Source organism: Oncorhynchus tshawytscha, linkage group LG01, assembly GCF_018296145.1.
Source record: "Oncorhynchus tshawytscha isolate Ot180627B linkage group LG01, Otsh_v2.0, whole genome shotgun sequence".
NCBI lineage: Eukaryota > Metazoa > Chordata > Actinopteri > Salmoniformes > Salmonidae > Oncorhynchus > Oncorhynchus tshawytscha.
The window spans coordinates 71,416,936-71,427,824 of NC_056429.1; the positions used below are offsets into that span (position 1 = coordinate 71,416,936).

A 10,889-nucleotide genomic window follows, 5' to 3' on the forward strand; every position below is an offset into this window, starting at 1 on the left:
CATTTGCAAATATTTCTAAAAACCTGTTTTTGCCTTGTCATTATGGGGTATTGTGTGTAGATTGCTCAGGATTTTTATTTTGTAACAGTATTTTTATTGGAATTTCACAATTTCGACACATTGAGATACAAAGACAAAGCAAAAAAAACAAACAGCAAACACACAAACACACACACACACACAGTTGAAGTCGGAAGTTTACATACACTTAGGTTGGAGTCATTTAAAACTTGTTTTTCAACCACTCCACTAATTTCTTGTTAATTAACAAAATATAGTTTTGGCAAGTCGGTTAGGACATCTACTTTGTGCATGACACAAGTAATTTTTCCAACAATTGTTTACAGACAGATTATTTCACTGTATCACAATTCCAGTGGGTCAGAAGTATACATACACTAAGGTGACTGTGCCTTTAAACAGCTTGGAAAATTCCAGAAAATTATGTCATGGCTTTAGAAGCTTCTGATAGGCTAATTCACATAATTTGAGTCAATTGAAGGTGTACCTGTGGATATATTTCAAGGTCTACCTTCAAACTCAGTGCCTCTTTGCTTGACATCATGTGAAAATCAAAAGAAATCAGCTAAGTCCTCAGAAAAAAATTGTTTGACCTCCACAAGTCTGGTTCATCCTTGGGAGCCATTTCCAAACGCTTGAAGGTACCACGTTCATCTGTACAAACAATAGTACGCAAGTATAAACACAATGGGACCACGCAGCCGTCATACCTCTCAGGAAGGAGACGCGTTCTGTCACCTAGAGATGAACGTACTTTGGTGCGAAAAGTGCGAATCAATCCCAGAACAACAGCAAAGGACCTTGTGAAGATGCTGGAGGAAACAAGTACAAAAGTATCTATATCCAGAGTAAAACAAGTCCTATATCGACCTAACCTGAAAGGCTGCTCAGCAAGGAAGAAGCAACTGCTCCAAAACCGCCATAAAAAAGCCAGACGGTTTGCATGGTTTGCAACTGCACATGGGGACAAAGATCATACTTTTTGGAGAAATGTCCTCTGGTCTGATGAAACAAAAATAGAACTGTTTGACCATCGTTATGTTTGGAGGAAAAATGGGGAGGCTTGCAAGCCAAAGAACACCATCCCAACCGTGAACCACGGGTGTGGCAGCATCATGTTGTGAGGGTGCTTTGCTGCAGGAGGGACTGGTGCACTTCACAAAATAGATGGCATCATGAGGCAGGAAAATTATGTGGATATATTGAAGAAACATCTCAAGACATCAGTCAGGAAGTTACAGCTTGGTCACAAATGGGTCTTCCAAATGGACAATGACCCCAAGCATACTTCCAAAGTTGTGGCAAAATGATTTACGGACAACAAAGTCAAGGTATTGGACTGGCCATCACAAAGCCCTGACCTCAATCCTATAGACAATTTGTGGGCAGAACTGAAAAAGCATGTGTGAGCAAGGAGGCCTACAAACCTGACTCAGTTACACCAGCTCTGTCAGCAGGAATGGGCCAAAACTCATCCAACTTATTGTGGGAAGCGGTGGAAGGCTACCCAAAACATTTGACCCAAGTGAAGCAATTTAAAGGCAATGCTACCAAATTGTAATTGAGTGTATGTAAACTTCTGACCCACTGGGAACGTGATGAAATAAATAAAAGCTGAAATAAATCATTCTCTCTACTATTATTCTGACATTTCACATTCTTAAAATAAGGTGGTGATCCTAGCTGACCTAAGACAGTGAATTCTTACTAAGATTAAATGTCAGGAATTGTGAAAAACTGAGTTTAAATGTATTTCGCTAAGGTGTATGTAAACTTTCCCGACTTCCCCTCCCCGCCACTCTCACCCCATCCCCGTCATTGCATCTCTCAATACCTACATTTTAAACAAACATACAAACAGACATTAAACACAAAAGCTCAGTTTAAATAAAGAAGTTAGGTCCAACACATGGAACGAACAATGTAATTCTGAAACAGATCACCACCATTCTAAGACAATCCTTGCAGCATAATATCTGATAAATCAGGTTCTAGATTATTTAGATAAGGTTCCTAATACGTTGTAGAACTGATCTGTTTGAGAATGCAATGTACATTTCAGATATTCCAATGGCACCAATTCAAATAGTATCTTATGCCAATCTTTAATAGAAGGGACCTTATCACTAATCCACGGTAAGAGGATATTTTTCCTCACTGCGAAAGTTGGGATGTTGTAAAGCCTTCTCTTACCCACAGAAGTAACATGTCTACTAGGGAGACCTAACAGTAAAGAAACTGGGTTCAATTCTAGATCAACCCCTAGGATTTTTTCAGCTTCTTGCAGAACACCAGACCAGTATCACTGTAACTTGGAACATGACCATAAACAATGTGTTATGGTGCCTGTATCAGTCTTACATTTAAGACACTGAGGAGAGGAGGAAGAGGGGCTTAAAGCATGTCTACGATTTGGGGATATATGCAATCTGTGTATTATTCTTAACTGGATTGCTCTAGTACGATTACAGATGGAGTTATGCAAAAACAATATCTAAATGTCCTCCCACATCTCTTCGTCAATAGTAACAGACAATTCTTTCTCCCACACTCGTTTCACCCTCTGTGTGTCAACAGTAGAAAATAACCTCAAAGCATCATAAAACAAACAGACATTTTCCTTTGCGGACAAAAAAACATTATTTCAATGACAGACACATCAGGGTTGCCAATCAAGGAGGTGCTCTTGAAAATATAATGTCTTACTTGTAAAAAGTGGAAAAAGTCCTGCTTTGGGAGTCGATATTTCTTAACCATCTGCTCAAATGACAATACAATCTTATCAGCAAATAAATCACTCACTTAGTCTGCCTATGCCCTTATTAAGCCAAAAGTTAAAGCCAGCATCCAGCAATCCTGGACCAAAACCTGGGCTGTTAAGAATTGGGGTAAGAGCAGAGGTTAGTTTGGACCTTCCCCCCAAAAACATTGAATTGACCTCCATGCTTTGAGTGTGTTAAGCATAATGGGGTTATTGCAGTGATCCTTTACAGACTTGAAACTTCTGAAAAATAAAATATCCTGTTAGGGGTATTTTGAAAAATAAGTCTCAATGTTTAACCAAACAGAGTCATCATTTGTGATCCAGTCAGAAACATAACATAGGTGGGCACACCACTGATAAAGCCTAATATTGGGCAGATCCAAGCCCCTCTAGAGCCTGGCAGCTGCAATACTGCCATCTTAAGTCTTGGCTTGTGTTTACTCCATATGAAGGAACTTAGCCAGCCATTTAAATCTTTTATTACCTTATTGGAGAGTAAGATTGGGATCATTTGGATTGGGTAAAGTAATCTAGGTAAAATTTTCAAGAGGGATATTCTACCCAACCATGAAATCGGAAGAGAGTTCCAGCGCTCTATATCCTGTCTTACTGTATCAAACAAGGGAACAAATTGGCTTTGTACATTTGCTGGAATTTAGGAGTTACAAATATACCCAGATACGTAAAACCTGAAGACCATTTAAAAGGAAAGGGGGAGAGGTAATAGGTACAGAATGAAGGCTACCAAGTGGCATAGCATTTGATTTAGTTAAGTTATTCTTATAACCTGAGAATTCACAGAATAATTCAATAATATTAAGTCTCTGGGCCAGAGATGAATATCAGAACATACAACATACAAGCTTATTTTATGATGAACGTCACCCATGAGCAAGCCCTGTATAGCAGGCATTACTCTGATGACCTCGGGAAGTGGTTCCATAGCGAGTGCAAGTAGGAGAGTGGACAAAGGACAGCCCTGTCTGGTACCTCTGTGTAGAGAAGCTATTTGATCTTAGCCCATTAGTAAGGACAGCAGCCTGAGGGTCATCATATAAAACAATAGCCCATTTTATAAAGTTGTCCCCTAGCCCAAATTTAGTCAGAGCAAAGAATAGGTAGGACCACTCCACATGGTCAAATGCTTTCTCAGCATCTAGGGAGAGCACAAGACCATCCATAGCACTTCGCTGATAGGCTTGAATAACATTAAGAAGCTGCCTGATATTGTTACATGACTTACAGCCCTTAATGAAGCCAGTTTGGTTCCCATTCACAATTAGTGGCAATAAGTCCTCTAATCGTGTGGCTAGAATTTTAGAAAGCAATTTTCTATCCACAGTTTCTATTATAGGGATCACAGTAAAATGAATGTTTATGGCAGCCAATGTTAACCACACCCATATCTCGGACAAGAAAATGCTCATCCAGATACTCCTAGTGGCCGGGGACATTAATGCAGGGAAACTTAAATCAGTTTTACCTAATTTTTTACCAGCATGTAGCAAGCGAGGGGGAAAAAAACACAGCCGTGAAAAACGGGAAGCACAGCCGTGAGCTGCCCAGTGCCACGAGCCAACCAGACAATGCTAAATTACTTCTATACGCGCTTCAAAGACAAGCAACACTGAAGCATGCATGAGAACACCAGCTGTTCCGGACAACTGTGCGATCACACTCTCCGTAGCCGTTGTGAGTAAGACATTCACAAGGCAGTAGGGCCAGACGGATTACCAGGACGTATACTCCAAGCATGCGCTAACCAACTGGCAAGTGTCTTCACTGACATTTTCAACCTGTCCCTGACCGAGTCTGTAATAGCAACATGTTTCAAGCAGACCACCATAGTCCCTGTGCCCAAGAACACCAAGGTAACTTGCCTAAATGACTACCAACCTGTAGCATTCACGTCTGTAGTCATGAAGTGCTTTGGAAGGCTGGTCATGGCTCACATCAACACCATTATTCCAGAAACACTAGACCCACTCCAATTTGCATACTTCCCCAACAGATCCACAGATGACGCAATCTCTATTGCACTCTACACTGCCCTTTCCCACCTGGACAAAAGGAACACCAATGTGAGAATGCTATTTATTGACTACAGCACACACTGTATACTGATTTTCTATTGTGTTATTGACTGTACGTTTGTTTATCCCATATGTAAATCTGTGTTGTTGTTTTTGTTGCACTGCTTTGCTTTATCTTGGCCAGGTCGCAGTTGTAAATGAGAACTTGTTCTCAACTGGCCTACCTGGTTAAATAAAGGTTAAATAAATAAAAATAAAAACTGAGTAGTGCGAACAGCCAAGTACATCAATTGGGCAAAGCTTTCTGCCATCTAGGACCTCTGTACCAGGCGATGTCAGAGGAAGGCACTAACAATTGCCAAAGACTCCAGCCACCCTAGTCATAAACTGTTCTCTCTGCTACCGTATGGCAAGAGGTACCGGAGCGCCAAGTCTAGGTCCAAAAGGCTTAACATCTTCGACCCCCACTTCTGCACAGCTAACCAAATGGCTACCCGGACTACTCGCATTGACCCCCCCCCTTTTTACTCTGCTGCTACTCTCTGTTTATTATCTATGCAGTCACTTTACCTCTACCTACATGCACAAATTACCTTGACTAACCTGTGCCCCCCGCACATTGACTTTGTACCGGTACTCCCTGTATATAGCCTCATTACTGTTATTTTATGGTTGCTCTTTAATATATTTCCTTTTTTATTTCCTTTTGTTTACTTCTGTTTATTTAGTAAATACTTTCTTAACACTTATTTTTTCTTAACTGCATTGTTGGTTAAGGGCTTGTAAGTAAGCATTTCAATGTAAGGTCGCATGTGACAAATAACATTTCATTTGATTTGAAGTAGAATCTATGTAAAGAGGCTCACACATTGGATACACTGTATGTGTTGATGCAATTGATTAGTTTATTTGATGAGGGTACTGATTTAGCTCTTTCTCAGACTGAGGCTGACATGCTTTCGAATTTCAAGAAAAAAGTGAATCTTATACCAAAAATGTACAGTAATTCTTGAAAAATAACGTTTATTTATTCCAGCCTTTTCATGTTCAGGGCATCTCCAATAAATCAGTGGGTTTGGAGTTAGCATAGGTTAGCATAAGTTAGAATAAGCTAGCATGAGTCAGCATGGGTTAGCATAAGTTAGCATGGGTTTAGCGTGAGTTAGAATAGGTTTAGCATGAGTTAGTATGGGATTAGCATGAGTTAGCATGGGGTTAGCATGAGTTATCATAATGTTCAATGTCCTTTCTTGTATACAAATTTTTCAAAAAATAATATTTAAAATATGGCACCGACAGAGATGGTCGCCTCACTTCGAGTCCTTAGGAAACAATGCAGTATTTAGTTTTTTATATGTATTTCTTCTTACATTGTTACCCCAGGAAATCGTATGTCTTATTACATACAGCCAGGAAGAACTATTGGATATAAGAGCAACGTCAACTTACCAACATTACGACCAGGAATACGACTTTCCCAAAGCGGATCCTCTGCTTGGACCACCACACAGGACACTGGATCTAATTTCAGTAGCTGACCCAAGACAACAGTGCCACAGAAGGGGCAGACGGACCGGCCTCCTGGTCAGGCTCTGTAGACGTGCACATCGCCCACTGCTCCCTAGCATAGTACTCGCCAATGTCCAGTCTCTTGACAACAAGGTAGAAAAAATTTGAGTAAGGGTTGCCTTTCAGAAAGACATCAGAGATTGTAACATTCTTTATTTCACTGAAACATGGCTCTCTCGTGATATGTTGTCGGAATCGGTTCAGCCACCGGGCTTCTCCATGCATCAAGCAGACAGAGATAAACACCTCTCTGGGAAGAAGAAGGGCGGGGGTGTATGCTTCATGATTAACGACCCATGGTGTAATCATAATAACGTACAGGAACTCAAGCCCTTCTCCTCACCCGACCAAGAATTCCTCACACTCAAATGCCGGCCATGTTACTTTCCAAGAGAATTCTCGTCAGCTATCGTCACAGCTGTGTACATTTCCGTGGACTTCAGGAAACAGCAGATGGAGCACCCTCCTATCCACATTGAAGGGACAGCAGTGGAGAAAGTGGAAAGTTTTAAGTTCCTCGGTGTACACATCAACGTCAAACTGAAATGGTCCACCCACACAGGCAGTGAGGAGGCTGAAGAAATTTGTCTTGTCACCCAAAGCCCTGACTAACTTCTACAGATTCACAATCGAGAGCATCCTGTCGGGCTGTATCACAGCCTGGTACGGCAACTGCTCCGCCCTCAACAGCAAGGCTCTCCAGACTGTGGTGCGGTCTGCACAACGCATCACCGGGTGCAAACTACCTGCCCTACATGACACCTATAGCACCCGATGTCACAGGAAGGCAAAAAATATCATCAAAGACAACAACCACCCGAGCCACTGCTTGTTCACACCGCTACCATCCAGAAGGCGAGGTCAGTACTGGTGCATCAAAGCTGGGACCGAGAGACTGATGAGTAGCTTCTATCTCAAGCCCATCAGACTGCTAAACAGCAATCATTGATTCAGAGAGGCTGCTGCCTACATGGAAATCCAATCACTGGCCACCTTAACAAATGGATCACTAGTCACTTTATACAATGCCACTTTAATAATGTTTACATATCTTACATTACTCATATCATATGAATCATACTGTATTTTATACCTTCTAGTTGCACCTTGCCTATGCCCCTCGGCCATCGCTCATCCATATATTTATATGTACATTTTCTCATTCACCCCTTTTAGATGTATTAAGTAGTTGTTGGGGAATTGTTAGATTACTTGTTAGATATTACTGCACTGTCAGAACCAGAAGCACAAGCATTTAGCTACACTCCCATGAAACATCTGCTAACCATGTGTATGTGACCAATAACATTTGATTTGATTTGATTAGCGTTTGATGGCCAGGGTGAGTCCATCGTCCACAGTGAGCTCAGATCGATCCCCTGGTCGTTGTGGAGTTTTTTGTTGAGCTTGTCCACTGCCTGGGAGGTCAGGTCATCAGGAGCAGGGTCATCCACTTTACCACTCCACAGTGCCTGGGGGAGGTAGGAGGTAGTCAGATAGACAGGTGAGAGGAGTGAGGTGGTTGGATAGACAGATAAGAGGAGTGAGGAGATCAGATAGACAGGTGAGAGTGAGGTAGTCAGACAACTAGCTCTTACAGTCTCGCGTCAGAATTAGATGTTCTTCCATGTTTCTCAAATGTCAATTTTCAAATTGTGGCAAATGTCACATTTTGAAGTGTTTAAGGTTTAGACATTAACTCAATATTTTTTAAGGTTAGGGTTAAGTTTAGACATTAACTCTGAAATCTTAAGGTTGGGCGTGAACTCCGAATGGTTAAGGTTTGGGATAGACTTAAAACTAAAATTTCAAAAACAACCTACCGCTGGATTCGAACTTGCAACCATAGGACCGTTTCCAATGCATTGTCAATGGGGTATCAAAACCAACCCGGGTGTAATATAATTATGGCCACTGGTTGGTTTTGTGGCTCTAGTCTAAGGTGACCAGATTTCTGAAATTAAAACCGGGGACATTTCCAGCTCGGCAGTCAATATATCATTAAAATATCCAATGTTATAATCTATGAAATAAAAATGGGTGACAATTCCGGTTTCATGTATTTAGTCTAAGGTGAATGAAATACAAATGGTATAGAGGGAAATAGTCCTATAATTCCTATAATAACTACAACCTAAAACTTCTTACCTGGGAATATTGAAGACTCATGTTAAAAGGAACCACCAGCTTTCATATGTTCTCATGTTCTTGAGCAAGGAACTGAAACGTTAGCTTTCTTACATGGCACATATTTTACATGGAACATATTGCACTTTTACTTTCTTCTCTAACACTTTGTTTTTGCATTATTTAAACCAAATTGAACATGTTTCATTATTTACTTGAGGCTGAATTGATTTTATTGATGTATTATATTAAGTTAAAATAAGTGTTCATTCAGTATTGTTGTAATTGTCATCATTACAAATAAATAAACCGGCCGATTAATCGGTATCGGCTTTTATGGTCCTTCAATAATCGGTATCGGCGTTGAAAAATCATAATCGGTCGACTTCTAGTCCATAAATCTGTAACTATGATTGTGTCGCATAGTGTGGTATGCAAAGACACCCTCCTGCACAGCTAAACCATATTATTCTTGGGAAGGCTCTACCTTCTTGAAGAATGTGGTGACAGAGGGCATACCAACTCGGCCAATCAGATAGGCTTTATGCTTTTTCGTCTGTTGATGTTCTACCACTGCCGTTCTTCCCCCGCTGCCAATTGAAAAAGAGGAATTACAAAGGCTGCAGTTAACCATTCTATCGTCTTGACCTGAGCGTATAAATGGAAATTCTCTCATCATGTTGTCTTTATAATGGCGTTTCCGTTTCTCGGAAAGAGACATTGTACCTCCTCTGTCTGCTCTTCTTCACTCTCCTTGTGTCACTCTTCTTACTCTCTTAACTTTTTCCTTCTCCTCTAATCTTCCTCCTCCTCTTGTCTTCACTTGTCTTCCTGCTCTTTCTTCCTTTCCTTCTCATTACCTTTCCACCTCACTCTCCCACAATCTTCCTTGCTTCACTCTTTTTACTCCCTCAATTTCCCTTCTCCTTCCTCTCCAATCTTTAATAATAACCAAAGTATTTTATCTAATAGTGTACTATTTAACAGATTCCCATTTCTTGCCTCATTTTTGTATTTTATCTCAAAAACATTGTTTGGAATAATAAATTGGCAGGCTTGGTAATCATATCTTTACCTTTCCTCCTCTATCTCTTTCACTCTTCTTCCTATCCAGTCTTCCTCCTCTCCACTCTAACAGAAAACATGAGGCTAATGTTATCCATGAAAATGTCCAAATATATTTTCACACTACTTATAATGCCAAACCATGAATTTTTTTAAATCTACAAATAAATATTTTCAGAATTATGCATTAATTTAATATAATCATATTTTCAAAAAATAGCCCGTCCACTGCATGTTTACATGATAACGTTTTTTAGCCTAGCTACTATGAAAGTAGCTAGTTAACCTAGCTAGATAACTTAGTCGACATAGCTAATGTTAGCTAGCATAACCTATTTAAAACCTTATAAAGCAGATTATCTATCTATATAATAAATTGTGAAAATATAACATCATTAGCTAGTATCTCAAACAATTGTAACTTACCTGGCTTGAAAAGACGTTTGTAGTGATGTTGTGGATTCACTTGACACTTGCTAGCTTTGGCTGAGTTTTCCACAGCAGTTTTCTCTAAAACTATCGCGAGCAAGTAGTCAGTAGAAGAGATAATGAAGCTGATTTAGCGAGCAGCCCCTCCTGCTGGACAAAACAAGCACAACGTGATTGAGACGTCAACCAGTAGGCTTTGCTGCCCGGCCTTTCTTGCCAAGTAAAATATTATTTCACTTTGCAGTCTGTTTTTAACGCACAGTTAAAAACGGGGACATTTCCGGAGACAGCTCCAGCCAGGGACAGGCCACCAAAAACGGGGACGTCTGGTCACCCTACTCTAGTCTGATTTCCCATAGGGAATACTGTAAACAAGAAGAGGTGCACACTGAGCTAGAAAGCTAAAGTTAGCTAGTGAGTCACAGAAATGTACTTATTTTACTGAATCAGCATGGTTTAAAATAGTTTATTTCATTTTTGACCTCGACATTCTTGCTGGATAGATAGTTTTATAGCTAGGCCGTTATTGTAAATAAGAAGTTGTTCTTAACTGACTTGCCTAGTTAAATAAAGGTTTAAAAAAAAAAATTGTTAACATGCTACAGCTGCTAGCTAGCTAATGCTAACGACGCTCCCAAGAGCAGCGGACCGGTAAGGCAATTTTGCTTTCGAACTTTGTAATCATCTGTAAAGGTGTTTTTACATGCATCATACAAGCTAGCTAACGTTAGATATTTTGTTTAAAACCCTGTTGATGTCGTTGGTTGTTTCTTTGGAACTAGCTAGCTAAGCTATCACTAGCTAGCTAGGTGGTTAATGTGGTGTAGGCTACAGTATTACAGAATGACAACATTATAGCCTTGTTAGTAGTTGGTTGATAT

The 10,889-nt window shown here is 40.3% G+C and overlaps 1 long non-coding RNA gene across 1 annotated transcript; it reads right to left on the bottom strand.

The window, feature by feature from the left end:
• Nucleotides 1-7,587: 7,587 nt before the first annotated feature.
• Nucleotides 7,588-10,076, bottom strand: LOC121847481. The gene is made up of 3 exons (XR_006084336.1): nt 10,006-10,076; nt 9,590-9,645; nt 7,588-7,859 (listed from the first exon to the last, which is right to left on the bottom strand). It is a non-coding gene; the product is annotated as an uncharacterized LOC121847481 (long non-coding RNA).
• Between the last annotated feature and the right edge of the window lie 813 nt (nt 10,077-10,889).